The following is a 25,106-nucleotide window of genomic DNA, read 5'->3' as shown; positions in this document are numbered from 1 at the left end:
ATAGTGCTTGCTTTTTCTCTTCCCCTCCACTGCATAATTGAGGTTATCCTGGCACTCCCCTGCAAGCCTGGGTGTGAAACTGGAGTTCTTGAGGTGTCTGGCAGGAGCTCAACTATGCTTCTATCATCTGGCTCTCCTTTCAAGGGAGTGATTAGGAAATTATGTTCTTGTTAACAAGATCTGTGCAAGTAATGGCCATTATGCCCAACATTTCCTGAAGTGATTGTTCCATCTTGATATGAAGACTTAAGGCATTTTCTGGAGAATTAGTGATATGGGCAAGTCTTAACTTTTAGAAGGATTACAAGAACATTTATCCCTTCACACAGTACCAGGTAAATTCTGTCTGAAAATGCTAACTGGTCTTTATATATATATCCATGTAGAGCTTTCACTGTAAAATTGGAATATTAGTTTCATACTGCCTGTGCTCCTCTCACCTCCCAGTGTCAGAGAAAACAAGCTGCCTTCATTACAACAAGAAATTTTGCTTAATAAACTACAGCATTTTGTTGCTTCTGTGCCTCTGCAGGCAAGATGAAGCATCTTTTACTTTGAAATCCATTACGGGATAGACACCCACGTCCCTTTCTGTGGCTCTAATCTCGTGCTCTGCTGTACATGAATGTGAAGCTTCTGCAGCGTTCTCTGAGGGCAGTAAAAGTATTTCACCCTTTAAAGAAAGTTCAGTGATTCTGGGAGAAAGGTAACATCTTGGTGAGTTCACAACTTAAACACAGCACACAGGAGTAAAGAGAGCAGAGTTAAGAGAAATAGAGACAAGCTCATTTTCTTTTCTACCACTGTGAGGTCCTCTAGCAGAGGTGTGCAGGCTCTATCCCCTCCAGCAACATCTGACAAAACAGATCAGCTCTGATACCTTTGGTTGAGTTCTCACTTCTTTTGAATTGATGTTCCCCAGGCATGGTGAGGGAAGCCACAGGTGTGGGTGAAAGGAGGAAATCAGCATAGGAGTTCTAGGATGTTGTGCTCAGTGCAGCCAGCTCTGTACTGATGTACTTCTTAGGCTGGGTCTTGAAACCATGCTCTGTGTGTAGAGATACAGGACTAGGAAGACATCTGAGAGGATGCTTTAACTTTTAGAAGTCTGCTGGTTTAGCTGCTAATAACTACCTCAATATTATCATATGAAATGGTGAAACCAAGCATCTGTAGTAGTCAGGGAAAAAAAAATCAAGAGAGAAAATGCTCAGTGGCTGAGATTCTCCCCCAAAAAACCCTGCACATAGGGAAAAAATAAACAAGTCCTATTTTCTGAATACCACCAACACCTCTTACAACTTTGAGGGCACCCTTGCACTACCTGCCAGAACTGCTTTAGTAAAGTTCTGATGGCAAACACATCATGCTGCAGCTGTGAGAGTAATCACAATTTTGGCCATTGTAACCAGAGGAGATTGCTAAAGCTTATCTGACCAGATCATATTTTAGCAGCTGAAACCAGGAGAGGTGAGTACATAGCTGCAAGCAAGGGGGTAGTAGGTTAGTCCTTACTGAGGAGTCTCTTAAGTCTCAGTACCCACCTCTGCTGGTGTCATCTTGCTCTTGCCAGCTGCTACCATGCACAGGCAAGCCTTCAAAATGCATCTGATTTCCTGAGCAAGGATGGTTGCAAGAGCTCCTTAAAATCTGCTCATGCTTAACAAGGTATCAGTGTTTAAAGCACAGAGTTCATCTGTCTGCTGACACTCCAGGCTCGGGGAAAACAGCCTGAGTTTCAGTCCCGTTTGCTAATGCAGCACCGTCGGGCAGCAGTGAGGCTGCCTGCTCATGGAGGGGTTTGAAGGGTCAGTGGTGGAGCACCACAGCTAGTCACAGAGGGGTTTGAAGGGTCAGTGGTGGAGCATCACAGCTAGTCACAGAGGGGTTTGCAGGGTCAGTGGTGGAGCACCACAGCTAGTCACAGAGGGGTTTGAAGGGTCAGTGGTGGAGCATCACAGCTAGTCACAGAGGGGTTTGAAGGGTCAGTGGTGGAGCATCACAGCTAGTCACAGAGGGGTTTGAAGGGTCAGTGGTGGAGCACCACAGCTAGTCACAGAGGGGTTTGCAGGGTCAGTGGTGGAGCACCACAGCTAGTCACAGAGGAGTCTGCAGGGTCAGTGGTGGAGCATCACAGCTAGTCACAGAGGGGTTTGAAGGGTCAGTGGTGGAGCACCACAGCTAGTCACAGAGGGGTTTGCAGGGTCAGTGGTGGAGCACCACAGCTAGTCACAGAGGGGTTTGCAGGGTCAGTGGTGGAGCATCACAGCTAGTCACAGAGGGGTCTGCAGGGTCAGTGGTGGAGCACCACAGCTAGTCACAGAGGGGTTTGCAGGGTCAGTGGTGGAGCACCACAGCTAGTCACAGAGGAGTCTGCAGGGTCAGTGGTGGAGCATCACAGCTAGTCACAGAGGGGTTTGAAGGGTCAGTGGTGGAGCACCACAGCTAGTCACAGAGGGGTTTGCAGGGTCAGTGGTGGAGCACCACAGCTAGTCACAGAGGGGTCTGCAGGGTCAGTGGTGGAGCATCACAGCTAGTCACAGAGGGGTCTGCAGGGTCAGTGGTGGAGCATCACAGCTAGTCACAGAGGGGTTTGAAGGGTCAGTGGTGGAGCATCACAGCTAGTCACAGAGGGGTTTGAAGGGTCAGTGGTGGAGCATCATGGCCAGCCACAGAGGAGTTTGCAGAATCACGGCCAGTCACAGAGGGGTTTGCAGGGTCATGGCCAGTCACAGAGGGGTTTGCAGGTGTTACGGTTGGATCAGATCCCCCCCGGTAACAGCTTCTGGAAATCTGCCAGCTCTTAATCCCCTCCTGGGGACAAAGGGTCCCAAAAGCTAAGACTACACGTGCTCCCTTTCCACCCCCCTTATATCTTACAGAACCCAAACCAGGGAGAAGCTGCAAGGTGAGAGGGAGGAAAGCAGCAGGGCAGCAAGAGAAGAGAAAAACAGACAGTAGCTCGTTCCACAGAGTATAAACGCTTTCAGAACACACAGACTATTTCTTCAGAGCAATCGAGTGAGGTGATTTTGTCTTATTTATAAAGTGAACTCTGAGGAGTCCTTTGGAACTTGTCTGTCTCTAGAAAATGCAGTGGTGGAGTGCTGCAGCCAGTCACAGCAGGCACCCAGTGGGCGTCTCTGTGGCGCAATGGGTCAGCGCGTTCGGCTGTTAACCGAAAGGTTGGTGGTTCAAACCCACCCAGGGACGAGTCAGCATCCCCTCATCACGGCGGTGAGGACCTTTGGTCCTCTCCATCCCAAACAATTCAAACCCCCCGAAGAGAAAAAACAACTGAGGGGGAAGTTGCTGCTGATTTTGTGGTGAAGTCAAGGAGCTGCGAAGGAAAGAGACACAACAGAGTATAACAAAGAATGCCAAGAGTCTCCTGTGCCTTCTCCGGTGGCTCAGTTGTCTCTGAAGGCAAGGGCCACACTCACAGCAGCAGTGTGGGAGCCCAGACATTTTGTTTCTCTTAAGAGTTTTGTTGGTTTGTTGTTTTTTTTCTCATCATCTAGGAATTATTTAATCTGTGCTTCAAAAGCCTTCCAGGAGACAGCTGCTGCTCAAAACTTCAGCAGCTTTCCTCTGGCGATCCCCAGGCTGTGCTCAGCTGCACCTTGCGACCCTCACTTCCCCTACAGAAGTGTATACTCCTGGCAAATATCCTGCCGCTTGCCAAGGAGGCATAAAGAAGCTTGTGATCAATGTCTGGTCTCTTCCATCTCTAGATTTCCTGCTTTTCTTTGTACTTTACATGTCTCGTTATTATGACTGACACCAAAGATCATGAGGGATTGAAAGGGTTAACGGAATTGAACTGAAAGGTGTAGAATAGAGCCCATTACCAAAAGTTACTGCAATTAATAATGCCTGAGAGCTTGAGTTGCAAAAACAAAATGTAGAAGCTAGCAGGAAAACAGACCCAAAAAAACAGTTTCAAGCCCTAGTCTGTGTATGTTGCACACTTTATTAACATCAGGGGGATTAGATATCTGATTGGTTGGTAGTAACTAAATTATTTATCTCTACAGCAGACCTGCAAACTAGCCTGTTGAAGTGGAGCAGAGCTGCATGAATGGGAGGTCCTACCCTGGCCACTAAGCACTCCAGAGAACATGATGCTGTACTGAGCATCGAATGCCAAGGCAAGTGCTTACTCTGTTGGTGCGGGCTGGTAGCTGGAGTTTGAGCCTCAGTGCTGGCAAGACAGCAGCTCTCTGCTGCCTCTCTGCCCAGCTCCGCTACAAGCAGCAGTCACCTGTTCTTTTGTGCTGCAGGTCTATTAATACTGGCAGCATGCTCGTGCCATCTGCCAGCGAGCTATTCCCAGTTTCACAAAGCAAAGCAGACAGCATTTGGGAGCATTTGGAAGCATTTTGCTTGCCATTAAATCCACAAGATTTAAACACTGGCAAACGGTGTTTGTATTTGCAGGTACTCCTGCAAGACAGCATCTTCTGAGCTAACAGCAGACGTGAAGAGCTCAAGACTCTGCTGCTTCAGTTTTGCTTCTTCTGTTCTTTGCCTCTGGCTTGCAAATACTCTTGGACTGAGAATCATAAGCCTGTCAAGGGATGTTGTGTTCCCAGCAGAGCCGAGTCAAGAGATCCAAGGTGAGTTTCAAGAGCCATATTGCAATGAGGCTTCAAGAATGAATTTACTCACAGCATTTCCACTTGGTCTGAATATTGTAAACCCAAACAAAACATGCTGCTTCCCTCTGATAAAACTCAACGTGCCTTGTTTGCAGTGTGATTCAAACTGCCTGAGGAGATTGTTGCTGCTGTGCATGTAACCCATCACTAATTGAGACATGAACTGGCTACCTGATTTATTAAAAAAAAATCTTTTAAAGTAATTAAAAGAAGAATCCTCTGGAAGGAGGAGCCTGAGAAGATTCTGAACCATTGCACATTAGATGTTGCACAACCAAGCCACACAGTGAAATGAGAGACAGACTTTTCTCTCCTGACTTCAACAATTTGATTGAGATTTTCTGTATTAAAACAATTGGAGTGTCTGAAGTTCATAGCTGACAGACCTGCATGTTACACCCTTCTGCCCTTCTCACCTGTCAAATTCAGGCAGGAGCTGTATTTTCTGGCAACTTATTTATTTATGTGTGGTTTGGCATTGGTAGTTAGATCACCATGAAAGCTTGTTATTTTGTGTATAGTAGACTAGCCTGTGTTAGTATACTGAAAAAGCAAACCTGAGTAAATGTCACACTCAACATCTGAAAATGCTTTACTGAGGAAGTACTACTGGCTTCTTCCTAGAAGGTGGAAAAGTAACATGTGAGTTCCTCTTGGAAGAGACCAGGTTAAAGAAGAGGTTTCTGGAAAGCATAAGAACTGTCCCTACACTTTAACTACAACAAGTTTGCAATTTGGGGTCTGTCAAAGTTCAGTGGAATGAAGCTGGATGAATGCAGAACCCTTCAGCACAAGATGGCAGGAACTTCTAGGACTGACCCAGAATTCAACCAGGATCATCAAGGCTCTCTCCATAAACTTTGTCTTATCATCTTCCCTGCCACCTTTCCTCATCCTCTTCACCACCATCACAGACCTCTATGAAGAATCATCTCTTCCTTAGGGCAGCAGCTGCTGATCATCTTTTCCCACACTTGCCCCTTCTGAAGCCCTGCTATAGGGTCTCTGTTAGCAGAGTTGCTTTCTTTCAGCCTTTTTAAAACACTTTTTGGACAAAGCCATAATAAAAATAGTGCAGGGCAGGCCTGCTGCTGACACTGGGCAGTGCTCCCAGAACAGACTGCGCCTTAATCTGGGCTGTCTTGCCACTGCATGCCAGGGCTGCACTTCAGCTCACTGGGGACACATGCAACATGAAACTGTTCTGAGGTCCAGATAGATAATCACATGACTAGTGCTTTCCTAGAGCAGTCTTGGTTTGGGGATCCTTTCCCTGTTGTTCAGGGTTTGCATTCTCCTCTCCCCTTTTCTCCACTCCCCTTTTCCCTTGCCTGACTCCCAAATGCAGATGAGTCACTGCTCTTTCCTTACAGAACGTGAACTATCTTTTCAAATCTCTTGAAAAAAACCCCTTTGTTTAGGGCTCTTTCCCCACTAACCTTTCCTGCAGACAGACTAAACACCATAGTTTCTCTTTCTGCCCTTAGCTCACCCATTGGTCTGTCAACCTTCAGGTTCACCGGTCCTAGCTCCTGTGACAGGCATCTCAGAGGCTGTCAGCAGGGAGAAGCCACAGCCACCCCGCGGCAAAAATGATTCAAGAGCCATACACGGATTTCCCCAGAGCACCTCACCTTTTCTCAGTGAGAAATCAAACCTCAGCGAAGCTGTGAGGATTTCACATCGGCAGCTGCAGTTACCCTCAAGGGAGCTGACTTGTATGTGCTGCACACCTACACGTGGATATATAAACTCAAATAAACAACGTACATAAAGGTGCTGAAAAGCTCAGGCTCTCGTTTATACCTCACTCAACAACAAAATGTGTGCCATCACACACACAACAGTCTTTGGGCCCCTGGTGACTCAGACCAAAGCCATCATCATGCTCTCCACCAGGGCTCTCTGCACCAGCTACAGGTCTCCTGCCCGTGCTTCATGCACACACTGGCCCAGCCCAACTCTGGCTGACAGCTCACAGTTTTTAACATGATATAGTATCACTCTTCAGAGGTGCCTGAGGGAAATGCACATTCCACTCATCTGTTGGTCTGATCTCTCTCTCTCTTCTGGTATTAAGCTATTTTTAAAACCCTGACTGTATTGAAGTTTGAGTGTTGCAAGGTTAAATGAAGAAAATCAGGAGAAATGCCCTTTTAAAGGAAATTTGAATTATGTATTTCAACAACAACAACAAAAAAACCTAATAATTTTCAAGACCCCCAAGGTTAAGCTAGGGTGAGTTTTTGTGATTATCCATTTGGGAGCAGGGAGATGGAGGGCAGGTAGATGTGGTGTCACTTGTTTTTTAACTCCTCCAAATATTTCACTGGCATTTATAGCACTGTAGAATGGTTTGGGTTGGAAGGAACCTTTAGATGTCATCTAGTCCAACCCACCTGCAGTCAGCAGTGATGTCTTCAGCCAGAGCAGATTGCTCAGAGCCTCATCCAACCTGACCTGGAATGTTTCCAGCAATGGGGCATCTACAGGGCCAGAGTCTCACCACTCTTGTATCTAGTCTATTATCTAGTCTATATTTGTCTTCTTTTAATTTAAAACCATCACCCCTTGTCCTGTCCCATTTGGTGCAATGGTCAAAAGTAACACAGGAAACCACCAGCTAGCCAGAAGAGACAACAATAAACAGTCAGGAATGCTTGGACTTGTAAGAGCTGAAAGAAACCCCATTTCAGAGTTTTACTAGCATAGAGAGGCCTCAGATTTAGGTTGTCAGACTAGAACTAAAGCAGACCATGACAAACTAAACCATAGGGGTGAAATAACTATTCCAGATCCAGACTCAAAGTCAGCATTGGTTATTTCCAACACACTTTATGCAGCCTCTGTGTACTCCTGAGCAAGCTGTCCCCACTGCTCTTGTGGACACTTGCCCTCAGGAGAAGTCAAATTTATTAAGTGCTGGCTATTTCTGAAGCCCCTGGTTGTGTTTCAGTAGACACATAGCATCTCAGTCAGCTCTCTCTGCTAAGTACAGCATGAAAGTTCCATATTTCAGCAGCAATACCATCAGTGGTGAGTGTTTCAGGAACACAGTTTCCTGTAACTCAAACACTGCACCCACAGGACATTGCAGTAGAGGAGTTAAGAGGTCATAACCCTCCTGTCCATGGTTTGAGGATAACTTTCAGCACAAAGGCTTTACTAATGAGCAGCCACTCAGCAGTAGTTGTGGACAGCCCTTGTATGAGACAAAGATATTTTGTGCTCCTTGTATCTTTGTATGCTGAGTGAAGTCCCCATATCTCAGGGATGAGAGACAGAGCAAGTGTCTGTACACCAAGGATTTGGAGAGCATTCGGGCAGTGACCTGGGCATCCTGACGTGACTTGCCCATGCAGGTGTTAAATAGTGAATATCTCAACATGCCCTGCAGGTGCTCAACTCTGCCGAAGCAGTCAGAACCCTGACTAAAAGATTTACTCTGTGACAATGTTCCTGTAGAAGTTTTCAGACAGTTCATTTGACTTCAGACAGCGTCTTCTGAAAGAGCAAGTGCATCTTACAAAATAACCTTTGAGCTGCACGGTGCTTTGTTTGAAATACTCTCCTGCTATTCCACTTCTAAAATGTCAGTCCTGCCTCGGTGTTTGTCTCTCAAAACACAGCACAACAGCTGCAATATTTCTCAGGAAAAGTTTTCACCTTCTCTATTGCTGGAGATCTCTCATTGTGTTAAAATATAAGCTCTCTCATTGAGCTTCTATTATTAGCCCAAATTCATTCGCTACACACTTTGGAGCCACAGATAAAAAGCAAATATCTCTTTGGGAAGCAAGTAAAGTACAAAAGAACTGTAACTCGCTCACCACAGAAAACACCAGAGGGTTGTTTATTCGAATTATCAGCAGAAACTGTTTAAAATGAAAAACTGGTGGTAATTTGTGTTGTTATTTTTTTTCCACCCACAACCTCACATGGAGCACTGCTCCGGGAAGCTTCAGGTAGTGTTAATATCTGCCCGCAGCACTGCATCCTTCCTGGCGAGAGCTGCCACGCTTGGCCAGCGAATGCAGCCTGCTGAATCATCAGGCTTTTAAATGCATTCCCTGGAATACGAGTTATTCCTCACGGAGCTTCCGTACCATGCAGCACGCCGAAGGAAAACTCCTTTCCAGCTGTTTAGGACACCCACAACTCACCGGCTCTACGCGAACTGGTTTTACACGGAAGGGGCTTAAATCGATGGGGCAGTAGGTGCCCTCCTGCGTTTGACAACTTGCGCTCCTCAGCTAGTCACGTCCACAAACAGCTTCCCTAAGCCCCCTAAGTACTAATTACTCGCCAGCGGTGCGACTCGTTGTAATACTCCTGAGATGCTCCTGGCTTAACTGCCACAGGAGAGAGGGACTCGGTTCGAGTCAGGACATTCTTTTAGCACCGTCATAGGGTTAAGATTTCACTTCCATTTTTTAATGAAGACTCATAACTCCTCCAGTCCCTTCCCAAACTACTTTAGAAGGCAGAGGACGCATCTCCCGCTACCTACAGCCCCCCGAGCTGCCCGAAGGAGAATGGATCCGCCCCGAGGGGGACGGGTCGGGGGCTCCGTAGTGCACTGAAGCGCCCGACGGAGTATCCGACCCGTCCCTCTCGGGGAATTCGTTCTCTGACACCTCACGAAGCCGCCCCACACCGCGCAAAGCCGCCCACGCGTGGGATGCCGGGCACCGGAGCCACCCGGCCACTCCCGGCGCCAGCGTGGCACAAACCCCGCTGCTCTCCTCACCTGCTCCCCGCTGCTGCCGCCGCTTTTCCTTTCTCCCGCCCGCCCCGCTGACAGCTCGGCTTTGTCCGCCCGCCCCGCTCCGCCCCAAGCGGGAGGTGCCGCAGGGACCGCGCTGGGCACGGCACGGAACGGAATGGAATGGCACCGGCCGCCCGGACAGGGTCCTGCCCTGGTCCGGGGAGAGCATCGCGACCGGGGGCGTTGCCGTGCACAGGGCATCGAGAGCAACGACCCACGCCTAGCTGCGTTGTTGTTATTGAGATTGTTGTTTGCTGTTGTATTTCTAGGCTTTAATATTTCCCTTTTCTCTTTTCCCCTTTTCTCTTCCTCTCCCTTCTCCTCTTTATTTGTTTGTTCAGTTTCCCCTCCGCCTTTGGTAAAGTTAAGCTCGGTGCCGCTTCCCCAGCCCCGGTGGCCCTCTACGGGAGCACAGGCACAGGAGAACTCCGCCGGTCCGTAGCCCCCAGCCCCTAGATGGGTTCGGATGTGCTAGGACTGGGAAGCGACTCCAGCATCGGCCCTTTGGCTGACTGCCCCCTGACCACCCCCATCTCGGCTCCGCAGCCCGGTAGGAGCTATCCGAGGGGCACAGCCAGGAGTCGGCTGCAGGAGATGCTGATTTCCACAGGCTCTCCCAAACCGCCCCCGCACCGAAGTCGTCACACCTGCTCTCCCAGCCCAGGAGCCGTCAGGGCCCTATCTTTAGTTCTTTGCTCTGCAGATGGACTGTTAGTCAAATCCTGCCCACGTGCAGTCTAGTGTTTCATGTTTTGAAGCTATGCCATCTAGCCACAAAGGCAGGGGGAGGGCAGCTCAGTGTAGGATGGTTTCTCCTGTTTTTGTGATGGGAACTGGGAGTGCATCTCAGTGTAGGAGGTTTCTCCTGTTTTTGTGATGGGATCTATCAGCTAGGGCTTGGGGACGAGGAACCTTCCCTCCTCTTCAATGTAACCCAGCATTTCCCTTCTGTGTTATGTTAAGGCACAACAAATGAAGACAATATTAAAAATAAAGGAGGTGGAAAGCCCCAAAGCTATGAAATAAATGACTTGAGTTTGCTGTAACTGTTATTTTAGAGATGGGAAACATCAACTGTGCTAGAGCACATAGTGCTGTTCTCTTCTGAGCAGCTCTGTGTGAAGGAGCAGGGCTGGCAGACAGCTTTTTCAGTGTTTATGGGACCTCCCCTGCTGCACAGTCTATGGGATGTCCCTAGGGATGCACAGACTCCACACAGACCCAATACAGCAGCTCTGCTATCTCGGTTACTTAGGAAGGGTGGCTTGGAAACAGCAATGGGGGATTCACTCTGTGCTGGATCAAGAACTGGCTGGATGGCAGAGCTCAGAGAGTGGTGGTGAATGGTGCCGCATCCAGTTGGCAGCCAGTCACAAGTGGTGTTCCCCAAGGATCAGTGCTGGGCCCAGTCCTGTTCAATATCTTTATTGATGATCTGGACGAGGGCATTGAGTCCAGCATCAGTAAGTTTGCAGATGACACCAAGCTAGGAGCAGGTGTTGATCTGTTGGAAGGTAGGAGAGCCCTGCAGAGGGACCTGGACAGGCTGGATGGGTGGGCAGAGGCCAATGGGATGAGATTTAACAAGGCCAAGTGCAGGGTTCTGCACTTCGGCCACAATAACCCCAAGCAGCGCTATAGGCTGGGGACTGAGTGGCTGGAGAGCAGCCAGGAGGAAAGGGACCTGGGGGTACTGATAGATAGTAAGCTGAAGATGAGCCAGCAGTGTGCCCAGGTGGCCAAGAGAGCCAATGGCATCCTGGCCTGCATCAGGAACAGTGTGGCCAGTAGGACAAGGGAGGTTATTCTTCCCCTGTACTCAGCACTGGTCAGGCCACACCTTGAGTACTGTGTCCAGTTCTGGGCCCCTCAATTCAAGAAAGATGTTGAGGTACTGGAACATGTCCAGAGAAGGGCAACGAAGCTGGTGAGGGGCCTGGAGCACAAATCCTATGAGGAGAGGTTGAGGGAACTGGGCCTGTTTAGCCTGGAGAAGAGGAGGCTCAGGGGTGATCTTATTACTGTCTACAACTACCTGAAGGGACATTGTAGCCAGGTGGGGGTTGGCCTCTTCTCCCAGGTAACCAGCAATAGAACAAGGGGACACAGTCTCAAGTTGTGCCAGGGTAGGTATAGGCTGGATGTTAGGAAGAAGTTTTTCACAGAGAGAGTGATTTCCCATTGGAATGGGCTGCCCAGGGAGGTGGTGGAGGCACCGTCCCTGGGGGTCTTCAAGAAAAGACTGGATGAGGCACTCAGTGACATGGTCTAGTTGACTGGCTAGGGCTGGGTGATAGGTTGGACTCGATGATCTTGGAGGTCTTTTCCAACCTGGTTGATTCTATGATTCTATGATTCTACCCATGGGGACACCAACCCTTCCCATTGCCAGGAAGAGAAACCACCTTCTGCCTTGGGAATTGGTTAGGGCTGAAGCTGAGGAGAAGAGGGGTTCACCACCACTGAGTAGGTCTTGGCCATCTGCTCTGAAAGGGGCAGAGCAGGATTCATGACTTTTGAATGTTCCATAGCATAACAGTGACACTGCTGTGCTGCCCTGCACCACTGATGGGCAGGTGCCAAGACTACAAAACTGAGGCTGGAGGTCAAGTATTCTCATAAGCCCTGCTGCTTATCACAGGTACCTTTCAACAGGGGTGGGGGGGAAATCACAAGTATAAGCATTGTCAGGTAACACAATATGGCCAGCTCCTCAAAACCTGCTGCTCAAAGCCAAAGGAATTTTCTGGCTTTTTTGGTAGTCTCTGAAAACTCCTGAATTTTGTCCTAATCCTGTCACTTCATGTCATGGCGATAAGAAGCCTATTTTTGTGCCCACAGAACAATTCAAGGATTTTACTGCATCTGCAGGCTGCATTTAGCCGAGTTTGAAGATCAAAAGATAAGCTATTTTTGTATGGTCTCCTCTGGAACTCCACAGTAGTGTGTGAGGTCCTGGTGGCTGATTTTGTCATCAGCTTGTGCCTGAACGGTGCAGAAATTATCTCCATTGTGCAGAAGGGAGACTGCAGAGCAGTCAGACTAAAAAGTGTCCCTTCATCTTTGAACATGTCCCGTGCAAAGAAGGAGACCTACAGACTCAGGAGACCTGTGGTCTGGAGGTTGAGTTGCTCTCTGGTCCCTCTCTCCTGCTTGAGGCTCCCAGCCTCACAACTGAGAGGTGTATTTGGTTTCAGCTGTGGCCAGATGCTTCCACATCCATCACCACTGGTCATGGTGGGCAGCCTGGCTCACCCTGCACACCTGTCATCTCCTAAACTGAAACAGCCTAATGTGGTGGATCCTCTTCCAGAACCTCCAGGCACTGATTGCTCGAAACAAGGACTTACAACTAGAGAAACTCATTCGAAGGTTCATGTAATAAGGCTTGAGTTGCAGATTAATTGATCACCTGTAGCACCACAGAGACTATCCTCTCTCTAGACAACTTCACATGTGTTTGCTTCCCTCAGATGTTTCATGTTCAGCAAGTGAAGATGACTCCAAGTAGACAGCACAGAAGGCAAAGCAACACGCTTGGGTCCCTAGCTGTGCTTCATGCACAGCAAGACAAGCAGCTGCTGGAACCTGTGGTTCTGTGATATAACTATGACCTGGCCAGAGCTGCCCTGGTACAGAAAAGGTTGCCCTGCAGAGCCTTAGAAAACATCATCTATCTTCATCCACACTTTCCCTTGCAGGGACAAACAATGACTCTTAGTTTTTTTAAGAGCTCTTTATAGTTGATGTTTAGTTGCTGATGGAAGAGTTGCAGGTAGCTTTACAGGACATAATCTCTGTATAATTTATTACCAAAGGCTTTTTCCTGAACTTCTTTGACCCTGCAACCTCCTTGATGTTAATCCAGTGCAGGGTCATGGCCAAGGAGGGAATATAGCCCTTTCACTTTCATTCTTCATAGCTGTAATTAATTATCTGCATCATCTTAATCAGTGAGTGCAGTTACAGGAGGAACAAAAGGGACATCAGTCTCTCTAATGCAGAACTGATTTAGCTGCTCTTCTGTCAGCGTTTAGATCTTGCCTAGTAACACAAACTCTTAGTAAAAGCAGAGTGTGTGGCTGTCTTCTAGTGAAGACATACACTAAAGTAGCTATATAAATACATCTACCTGAATCTAAACCCCAGCATCCCTCCTTGCAGATGCTTCTTGCTCTCTTCCCTTACTACTTCATTCACTACAGGAAGGGATTCCTGAACAGTGACTTTTTTACAGTAGCCAAAAATGTACATAAATTTCCCAGTGAAACAAATGGAAAGGGTTCAAATGAGCATACTCTATTATAAAGGCAGCAGCCTTTGCTTACAGAACCTATCAAATCCAAATCTATCTCAGAATGACTAACAGCACTTCCTGAATGTCACCATTCTACAGATGAAATTGTTTTGTACAACCTGTTGGAAGAAGGTGGGGTTTTCCCTTATGCAAAATTTCATCCTTAGCTAAAATATAGCTTTTAAGTCCTTTTTTGTTTGCTTGTTTTTCTTTTCTTCCTTGACTAATTGTCCTCCCAAAGCAAAAGTTCCCTCCAAAATGTTGCCTTTGGTCAAATCTCACAATTTGATATGCAAAAAGATCTGAGGAAATTCTCAGAAAACCATGTTCTTTCCTATTACTCATTTCTCCACTTGCTTTGTTGGTATGTTTATTTATCTTCTTACCTTTTACCCCAAATACTTTCAACATACCTGGACCTCTGCCCTCCGATCCCTTCCTAGCCAGGAGCCGCTATGCAAAGCAGGAGGTGACTATGCCTGGCACCCACACCAGTTAATCTGAAACCCAATAACAAGGACAATTACCAACTTCAGTACAGTCCACTATCATGCAAGCAGCATGCAGCTTACATGTCACTGTGTCCCACAGGGCACAGCGTGGCAAAGACCAGAGAGTCTCATTCCTGCACAGTGCCTCTGCTACCTCTCTTTTACAGCAGCCCTGGGGAGCAGAGCATGCTGAGGAAGCTCTGCTTTACATTGTGTCTGCACAGCAATGTGACAGAGATGTTGTGTGCTGTTTTTACAGGTCTCTTATCCAGCAAAGCCTTGAGAAAACAACCTCCAAATGCATTAATGGGCTACTAGGTTGGTTGGGCACACACAGCCTATTTTACATGGGGTGTGTGGAACAGAAGTGATATGTCAGCTGTCAGTATTTCATTGTGAAGAATACAAATCATCAAAGGGTAAGTCTGAAAAGTCTTACTCAAGGGCATCACCTTCCACGTTCTGCTGCTCAAAGGCAGACTGGAATAAAGCAGCTCCTGACTCAAGCAGGAGATGATCATTTGCTTCTGCTGCTGTTCTAACACATTATTTCTAAAAGGGCCAAGGCAAGACTTTCTGGCACAATCCTCCCATTGTTCATTCTACCTAACTTGCTTGCCTCAGGGAAGGACAGTGTTAACTGCCTCAGCCTGGCCCCAGCATTAAAAATCAGATTCTTAGCTGTATCTACATATCTGCCCACTCTGGCAGCATCCCTGGAGAGCAATCCCTCTTCTCTAACCTCGCTGTGGCCCTGATATACCCTATCACTGCAATGAACGAATTAGTTTTAAGAGTGCATTTAATTTAAGGGGTCCTATCATAAGGTTAGACCCAAGTATGGCCTTTTAAAATGGTGATCTCCAGGGGGAGAGCTTTTCAAACTCTGGCACAGCCAGATAGTGGTGAGAAACATGTTTAAAGGAAATTGTCAACGTTTGAATAAAACAGAACCTACACTCTCATTCTTTACCAGAAGTTATGAAGTGGTACCTACATAACCAATGTCCTTGTCAGGAAAGCTCCTAAGTACAGGCCCCACATCAGGCCCATATCTAAATGCTTTTTTTGGACTAGGATGCTTTCTGGAGTTGATGCTAAATCCCTAATTTCAAACAAGATCATAGAATGGTGTGAGTCAGTAGGAACATTTAAAGTCCATCTAGTCTAACCCCCCTGCAGTGAGAAGGGACATAGTAACTAGCACAAGTCCTTGGACAGTCTCTTCTGATTCACCTTTGACCTTAAAGTTGCAGGATTCGAAAGTATTCCCTTTCATTGGATGAAGGAGTTTTAATTTGTGAGAGCCTGGCTAATTAAGTTGCTTTTCTGTTGAACCTGTGATGTTAAATCTGTCAGGGTCCGTGAGGTGCTCTTTGTGAGGCTGGTGGCTGCTTTCCCCATGCCAGGGGGATTCCTGGGTTGGATGGCCACTAAGCAAGTCAGGAAAGAAGCAAACTCTCAAGAATAATTTAATCTGCACAGCCAATAGCAGAGTAATATCAGCCAGTGGTCCAGATGGGCTGACCACAGGCTGTTATTGAAAAGTCATAGAATGGTTTAGGTTGGAAGGGACCTCAAAGCTCATCCAGCTCCACCCCCTCGCTATAGGCAAGGACACCTCCCGCTAGAACAAGTTGCTCAAGGCCCCATCCAACCTGGCCTTGAACACCTCCAGGGAGGGAACATCCACAACCTCCCCGGGCAACCTGTGCCAGAGTCTGACCACTCTCACTGCAACAAACTTCTTCCTAACATCTAGTTTGAATCTCCTCTCTGCCAGTTTACACCACTTACTCCTCATCCTGTCATTACAAGACCTTGTCAATAGTCCCTCCCCAGGCCTCTTATAGGCCACTTCAGATGCTGGAAGGCCACTCCAAGGTCTCCTCAAAGCCTTCTCTTCTCCAGGCTGCAGAGCCCCAACTCCGATAGCAGAGCTGCTCCAGCCCTCTATGTCACTATAGTGTAAAAAAGAGGTAAGTCCTCTTTTTTTTGTGAGTCTACAGCCTCTCTGTAGAGGAGAGGTCCACATTGCTGAGAGCTGCCAGGTGATAATCAAGTGAAATGCACACCAAGAGTGGGAAGCAGTGAGGCTGAAGATCTCCTTTCCTTGGAAACTTACCCAGAGGTGGGATGGTAGTGAAGTCTGTGGGACAGGAGCAGATGGCTGATCAGACAGTGTCTGTGGCACCTAGCAGAGGAGACAGATAGTACCTAACCGAGTGTGAAGGTTGTCCCTGTACTGCTCCAGCACCGTGGGAAGAGCTGTTCCTGAAGAGCCTCGGGGAAAGCAGCAGCGGGCTGACAAAACGGTTGCTAATGGCAATGTGCCATTGTACAAGGTCTCCTCACTCTCTACAGGTGGCCCCCAAACCGTGTAAAATTCAGGAAATCTTCTGCTTTGAAGAGCCAGACTTCTCCTGATTACGACTGGATGAAACTCTGCTCCCTGAGGGAATAATTATGGAGCTGGGCTGGCACTGGTGTTGAATACTTTCCTTTTGCAGAGGTTTTCCTTTGCAGCTTGCAGGGTAATTCACTGAAAACATTGTGCAGATCTCAGCGTAACAGATGCTGGAAAGAGCCATGCTGCTCTTTCCATGACACTCAGGAATGGAAGCAGTGAGCTGAAGGGTAAAGTGAGGAACCTTCTCATCAGACAAAAAAGCCACATTTGTTTTTTCCTTCCCATAAAGCCAAGGTCACTTTGAACAATCCTAGCAGCAAGATGTATTTCATACCCAGATGCAAAGAGATGCACTTACGTAGTATTATGGGTTAAAGTGATTCAGTTTATGGCACCTGACATTGTTTTTTCCCTAAATAAGGAAGCATGAGTAATCAGAAGTCTCCTGTTTTAGTATCACCATAGCAACAAGCCATGTAAGAAGTAAATGAACTGTGTATACAGAGCTGGATCAGGTCTTACTGAATCTACAGGAATAAAAGTAACAACGGTGGAAGAGTCCAGGGGACAGAATATCCCAGTCAGCAGAGCACTGAAAACCCCTACATTGTTCACCCTGCCACCATGTGTCCTTTGTTCTCAGCAAAATGAATTCTGTGTGTTATCCATGTACCCACATTTGGCTTTGTCTCGTAGCGGGGACGAACAGCAGGAGAACAAAAATGAACACATTTTCCCTGTCAGGCTGCAGATTTTCTGTGAGCACTTCACAGATGATTTTTCCTGTACAAAAGGTGAGTTTTGATTAAATGCTACTTTTGTAAAGGTATATTCTAACTAGTGACTGTTCATCCGTGCCAGTGGGTAATAAGGAAGCTAATGACAAGTGACTAAACCTTCTCCCATAGGAGAGAAGGATTTGCATAAGCAACGCCTACCTCCACGAGCCTCTTTCTCTCCCACAAAAGCACCACATCTTTGAGTTAAATGTCATAGGTGATGAACACTCATAAAAGAAAATAAGGAAGAAACAGCAGCCCTCTGAGCAAATATAGTCGCTGCTGAACTTAAAAAGCTCCCTGGTTGTCACTTACATAAAAACATAAATATTCATGTCACCCTAACAGCACAGGGAGAGAGGTCTGCATCCTGACTGCTGATCAGAGCCACAACTTCGGAGTCTGACTGACAATCCAGCCGTGCTGTTTATAGAGGATGGGAACTTGTGTAGAAGTACTGCTGACACACATACCAGTGCACTTAAAGTCACTACAGTGAGGAAATGATCATTTTTAAACAGGTAGTAGAGCTCTCTGGAGAAAGATGAGACAGTGAGTGCATGAATATGTGAATATTCATAATAAAATGATGGAGGTTGTAAAGGATTTCCTCAGACATGCTGTCACAAACACAGAAAGGCACAAGTCTAGAGAGTACAAAGGGCAGATTCCAGTGGTTTTGGTCTTGCAGTGCCTTGCAGATGCTAAAAGGATAGCTTCCCCTATCAGTAATGATAAGAAAATAGAATAGCTTTGCCCTGCTGCCTCCTGTCTAATCCTTGCACCATGTGCACTTCACTGTAAGTGCTGTGGGTAACGTCTCAGTAGCTCAGGCAACAAGACACTGAAATTATCATGGACTGTATTATGCTATGAGCTGAGTATTTTGGCAGCAGTTTAGCAAAGGGCATTCTCCTTGGCACAAGTTTGGTTCTGCTGATAAGAGCAGGCAGTGGCTTTGCAAAGGGAAGTGATGATGAACCTGGGGTCCACGTTTCATATGTGCTGGGGAGGAGTTAGACCAGGCTGGTCCTGTGGACTGAAAAGCTTTGGCACTTGATGTATTTGTAAATGCATTGCATCATCTAGTTTGGCTTCCTCCAAAATGAACCCATGCTGGGGCCTCTGCACCTGCTGCACAGTGTGAAGCAAAGCCCAGTGGGGACAATCAGGTGAGTCCCTGTAAAACAACCACTTCATGTCAACACCACTATTACTAGCTGGGGCTGGAGTCCCCAGCTTCTGTCAAGAGCAGAAGATGAGCAGAGCTTTTCTGAAGAGCCAACAAGAATCACTGCATCCTACACCTGCAGTTTCAACAAGAACCAAGTTCCCAGATCTAAGAACTCAATTCCTGAAGCCCTACTTAAACTTCATTCAAAGACAATTAGTTGTCTAACATCCTGAAATCAAAAAAGGACACCTAAAGAACTCCAGAATTTTGTTAGAATCTGGCACACATATCTGGCCTGTATTCTCAAACAGCCTCCAATATCTGCTGATGATAACAAGGGAAGTCAGATTAGTCTTGTCCTTAGAACCAGCATTCTGGCTTGAATTACTTATTTGCAGGCAAAGAAATATTCCATGGTGCTGCTTGTTGGGCTGGCAGTTTGAAAGTGAAGGTTGCTGTGACAATATTTGTCACAGACTCAAACTAGGTGAGAACAACAACAACAAAATACCCTAAACCACAGCAAACTTTTTTTTTTTTAATGATTGGGATGTGTTGGGTTTGACTTGTAATAAAGGACATGTTCTGCAGCGACGAGGAGAGTTGTCTGGGAGCAAAGCCAGGAGTAGCAGTGGTAGGAGGAAGAAAGAAGAGAGCTACACAGATATTTTTGTTACAAATTGTCCAGAAAGTGGCTGCTTGTAATGGTTTAGTTAAACAAATAACACAATTCCCTGCTCTGCAGATGCCCTGATGCTGAGGAGACTCAGTGGAAAGATACACAATAACTGTAGCTGTTGCTTTTTACTGCTCCGTGGGCCTGGGGGGAAGTAAACATCAAAAAAAACCCAACAAAGCACAAACCTCTCAAACACACCACCCCATACAACACTGCTGTGTTTTCAAAATTAGCTGCCCACTTATCTAAGCTTCTTTCAGCTTGATGAGTGGAAGAGTAAATATTGAGAGGAAGGTAAGGTCTGTCCTAGGTCACAGTGGTTGGGCTGAAGCAGGCTCTCTGTCGTTTGCACACACACAGCCATGTTCCTTTTGCCCTCCAGCTCTTCACATGCTTCAGATAGACAACAACCCAAGAGAGATGTGTAGGTTGTGTGTACATCCATCACCATCGAGCTGCTCCAGGCACCTTGTGATCAGGAGTCACTGACACAGCACCAAGATGGTGGTAGTATGATTGTGGGGCTGGGGTCCTCTCCTCTGCAAGGACAGTGTGGCCACCTGGCTTGCTGCTTCTTTGGTCCAACCAGGACCTTGAATCTATCATGCTCTGCAACACCGAGCTCTAGGTCTCTTTTCAGTGCATGCAACAATGGTCTTCACTTATCCTACGAACACCCAGGAGAACTGGAAGCCAGTCAAAAGGAAACTGGCACCAATGTCAGCATGAGATGAAGGAGGAAACATTGTGTACAATCTCAGAGGTTTGCAGCTTGCTTTCCATGGAGTTTACCTCTGGCATAGTGACCTGAGGACTGGTCACAACTCTTGGGTAGGTGCAGTGTGACTCATTAAGCATATATCCCACATTAGCCATGAGTTACAAACCAAGTAGCACCTCTGGATAACATCTGAATGCATCTGACCAGGGCACACCTGGTGCAAGATTTCTGCAAGGCTCTATGCTGCGTGGTTTCAATGCACTGCTCTCTGTGGTGCTAAATTAGCCTTGACTTTGCCACTGCCAGTACAGAACGAACACTCCTCTGCAGCAATAAATCTCTAGGTTGATTTAAATCATTCACACAGTCAGTTCTACCAAAACACTCAAAGCCCTTTTCAGTAACTGGAGCTATTCCATGTTAAATTTCAGCTTTTGGCATGAAAGAACTTCAGCTGTACAGATATGCTGGAAAGTTATTACAAATAGGAAAGAGAACCTGTATTTTCCCTTTTTTTCACCTAGTCCTTGATGGAAACTGAAATTATTTCTACCAAGGTAGAACCAGAACTATTTAATTTAGAAACTTGAAAGCATTATCAAAATTTGAGGAGTTGAAAGTGGAAATGGAGCCTGAAACCCTAGCTGGGTGGTAAGTACAGATTGACCTTAAATTGGCACATCAGGCTGGAGTTTATGGTATTCTCATCATTTCCATAAGACTTTAAATTTCTGATGGGGGTAATGACTCAGCGACAAGTGCATAGTTGTTAATTCATGGAAGTGAGGTTGCAAACGTGATTTAAATGCTCATACAGCACCATCTAAACTAGATTTCATGTTTTCTCTATTGCTAATGGATCAGCAGTGCTGCTTTTGCTGTCAGTGTTGCTAACTCTTGCTTTTTGATTGTGTTTCACATCATTAGCTATTTGTCATCATGACTTAATACATACAAATCCGTGGTGCATCTGGATCTGGTTTCTCTCCCCTACTCACTGCTGAAAGAATACAACAGTAGAGAAAGAGCTGCACAGAAAGGCACCAGACCAAAGATGTGTCACCAGTTCCATTCAAGGAGTGCTAAACAGACTAATGCTCCCCAGCCGGGAGAAAAGGTAACCAAGGGATATTACAGAGACTTCTATCAGTCCTGGGCAGCACTGAAAATATCATTTAGGAGTGACTGTTTTCTCTTTCCCAGAACAAAGGAATTTGAAATGTGGCTCTGGCCAGCTTGATCTAGGGTAGAGTATCCCTGCCCATGGCAGGGGGGTTAGAACTAGATGATCCTTGTGGTCCCTTCCAACTCTGATCGAGTCTATGATTCTATGAAATAAAACATCCAGGTTCTAGTGGCAGATGGGGAAGAGGTGCAAGACTCAAGGTGTTTTTACACAATAGGTATCTAAGCTCTGGATCTTATTGCCACAGGATGTTATGGATCTAAAGGGCTTAAAAGGGTTAAAATTGATTGGATACATTAATGGAAGGAAAAATCAGAGGTTGTTAAAAACCAAGGTGCCATCTCTGGTGCAGACATTCCCTGAGCTGCAGTCCCAGAAGGCTGGTAGCTATATTAAGAGAATGTCACTGCATTTCTGCCTATTTTTATATTCTTCCCAAAGTAGGCAATATTTGTTGCTGCCAGAGACAGGATCCTGGGCTGGCTGGACCTTGAATCTGATCCAGTGTATCTGTTCTTGTGGTCTTATACTAACTTGCAGTAAGAGGAAAAAGAAGGAAGAAAGGAGGGATGTTTCAGTACTCAGGGCTTTTAAACTTTGAGGCCTCTGTGTCCAGCCCACAGACATGAGTAAAAAGAATTTAAATCTTCAGAATATCAACTGAAGGTAATGATTGAGGTTTCTTGAATACCTGGGCTAGACTGCATAGCAAAATAGAACTTTGATATGACAAAGGGGAGCATAGATAATAACCACCTCCGTGGCTATTTTCTGATCACCTTGAAGCACAATGGATTACACCATTGCTTTAGTGCAATCTCTGCTTTTCAGACAGGGCTCTGGTAGCATTATAAAACAGGAGTCCATTCTCCACACCTATTTTTCTTCAAAAATGCCAAGTATCAGCTGAAGATCCTAGGCTGGTTCTTACAAATCATTCAGGATCTCCCTCTGCTAAGTGCCACATTTGTGGGTTTATATTATCAAGTGTCACTGACATGACTTAGACTAAAAAATCCTAGTGGAAAGATTAAGTGTGAGTTGTTCCACTGCGATTCTGAGGCCAAGAAAGGATCAATGAATGACGTCGTTAATTTCAGCCACAGCCTGGTACTGTATGTTGAGTTATTTATCCCCTCCCTTTTCATTTGAAGCTCTGATTAATAAGTCATACTCAGAAGGGTCAGAAGGGAGAGAGAAAAAGAAAAGAGATTATTGCTCAAAATAATCAGACTGTAGAGGAAGCAGATTTAAGCATCTCGTTGATTATGTCCCCTGGCCAGGATGAGATATGGTCTACAGTTCATGGCTCGTTCCTCATAAGCAGCGAGGCAGAAATGCAATGTAATGAAAATTGATCTATAGAACGTATTAGATTAGTGGAATGTGAGCAAAGAAATTACTTCTGAAGAAAGTGAAAATTAAGACCATCTACCAGCACAAGCAGACAGACTCTCTATTTTCCTCCAGAAAAACAGGCAGGCTGAGTGCTGGATACATTTCACCAAGCAAGGAGTTTCTTGCTTTCCCTACTTCTAAATCTCACTGTAGAGATTCAACTATAGCAACAGAAAAGCAACGATGTAAGTCCCCAGCTTACGACTGTGTCCTTCCACTGACCATCAGAAGGTGACATTCTGGAAAAATGAAGATTGGCTTCACTGCTAAAGATGACCTTGGTGCAGCAAAATCCTTCTTCAATCTTTTCTTTTTGCTTCACCTGCTGTCTGTGCAAGCCGAGGCACATCACTGATGCTTTTGTTTTTGCAAAATGTGGGTAGCAATCACCAGAATTCTGGGGGACTTAGCATAGGGAGGGCTTTGATTTCCTTGGGCAACAGGTTTCTAACAGCATAAAAATATGTTGGGGAAATAAATGCATCCTCCTTTATCTGAAATGCAGATCTCTTATGTGGTCACTTCTGTGTTCTCAGCAAAGTACTAACAAATGATCTTCCCATCTGTGCAGCAGAGTACAGAAGAAAAATAACTTCTGTTGCTTAGATGAGCCATGAGAGAACATGGAGCGAAGCAGGGCAAGCTACAGCCACAGCATGTTCAACAGCATACACAGACTGACAAGCGTTCGTAGAAAACACCCATGGACTGCCTCAGGAAGGGAGAGCCTAAACAATTCAGGCCAGTTGTAGGGCAATCATGAAGACAAAAGGAGTTAAATGCTGAGGATAATATTTTAATTGCAAACAGCTGAAGGTATTCATATGCACTGTTGTGCAAGGAGAAGGTTTGCTATTCCCTTTGGGTCTGCTAAGCCATCCCCGGGTATTTCCATTTTCCATGCTACCCTTCTTTCATCACCTACATGTGCTTACAGATTTTGTGCTATGATTAGTTTCTATGGCTGCATTTTCCTGACAGCCTCCTAATTGAAAGCAGCATGGCAGACCGTAGGAAGCCCTGTCTCCACACACCCGCTAGAGCTGCTGCAGGAAGCCGCTCTGTCTGCACAGCCTATTTTTGTGCTGTCCCTGAGCCACAGCTCTGCCTTGCACAGTTATAAATCAGGAGTGAAGGCTGCTGGTGTCTCCACCATGGCCCTGGCACAGCAGCATGACCACATGCCTGCACCACTGCCCCCAGCACCCTTGGCACTGTGGATCCTCCTCTGTGGCACAGTATCACAGTATCACAGTATTATTAGGATTGGAAGAGACCTCACAGATCATCAAGTCCAACCCTTTACCACAGAGCTCAAGGCCAGACCATGGCACCAAGTGCCACGTCCAATCCTGCCTTGAACAGCTCCAGGGATGGCGACTCCACCACCTCCCCGGGCAGCCCATTCCAGTGCCCAATGACTCTCTCAGTGAAGAACTTTCTCCTCACCTCCAGCCTAAATCTCCCCTGGCACAGCCTGAGGCTGTGTCCTCTTGTTCTGGTGCTGGCCACCTGAGAGAAGAGAGCAACCTCCTCCTGGCCACAACCACCCTTCAGGTAGTTGTAGACAGCAATAAGGTCTCCCCTGAGCCTCCTCTTCTCCAGGCTAACCAATCCCAGCTCCCTCAGCCTCTCCTCGTAGGGCTGTGCTCAAGGCCTCTCACCAGCCTCGTTGCCCTTCTCTGGACACGCTCAAGCATCTCAATGTCCCTCCTAAACTGGGGGGCCCAGAACTGAACACAGCACTCAAGGTGTGGTCTAACCAGTGCAGAGTACAGGGGCAGAATGACCTCCCTGCTCCTGCTGACCACACCATTCCTGATGCAGGCCAGGATGCCATTGGCTCTCTTGGCCACCTGGGCACTGCCCATGGCACAGCCCTACCAGCCAGCATTGAGGAGAGCAGCCAGAGGAGACACAGCAATGGGCAGGGGAGTACCTTTTTCACCCCTTTCTGTTACTTTGAGGCAAATACATGCTCATTTCACTCCTTCGTACTGATGATCAGATTTCATGGTCTCTGTTCCAGAAAGTGACAGCAAAACAGCAGAAAAGCAGCACACAGCAAAAAAAAAAAGTGAACAAATCCTCCACAAAGGGCAGGCTCAATAAAGCAAAGAAGCAGGTAGAGCTCCTGAAGGGAACTGCTCCACGTCATGTCAGGGTGAATTTGTTGCAAAGATCTCAGCCTTGGGCTGATCCTTCCCTTTGTTTTCATGTTCCTGTCCAATGAACATCATCAAGCAGCCAAAGGACTAAAAACCAGCTTCAGCCTCTTCATTCTCCTATTGTGTTCTCTCTCTGAAGGACAGGAAAGCCTGCCAAAACTACATATCAAGCAGGCTTGTTCATAGCTGTGCCTGTGCTGGGATGGCCTCACATGTGAGCTTGCAGCAGGTCTGCAGCTAGAAGACCAGACACCCTGTGATTTATGGGCTTTGGCAGTGAGATGGCAGTTCCTCTTCACATGTAATTTGGTGCAGAGAGTAAAGAGATAAAAATACAGCAATGGAAAAAATCCACTGAAAAATAGGTGTCAAAT

At 46.6% G+C, this 25,106-nt stretch overlaps 1 non-coding gene across 1 annotated transcript; it reads left to right on the top strand.

Annotated features, from left to right (window-relative positions):
• Positions 1-3,139: 3,139 nt before the first annotated feature.
• On the top strand, positions 3,140-3,213 carry TRNAN-GUU (transfer RNA asparagine (anticodon GUU)). The gene has a single exon. It is a non-coding gene; the product is annotated as a tRNA-Asn (tRNA).
• The last annotated feature ends 21,893 nt before the right edge of the window (positions 3,214-25,106 follow it).

This window comes from Pogoniulus pusillus, chromosome 34, assembly GCF_015220805.1.
Source record: "Pogoniulus pusillus isolate bPogPus1 chromosome 34, bPogPus1.pri, whole genome shotgun sequence".
Classification (NCBI taxonomy): Eukaryota; Metazoa; Chordata; class Aves; order Piciformes; family Lybiidae; genus Pogoniulus; species Pogoniulus pusillus.
This window is presented reverse-complemented; position numbering and strand designations above follow the sequence as displayed.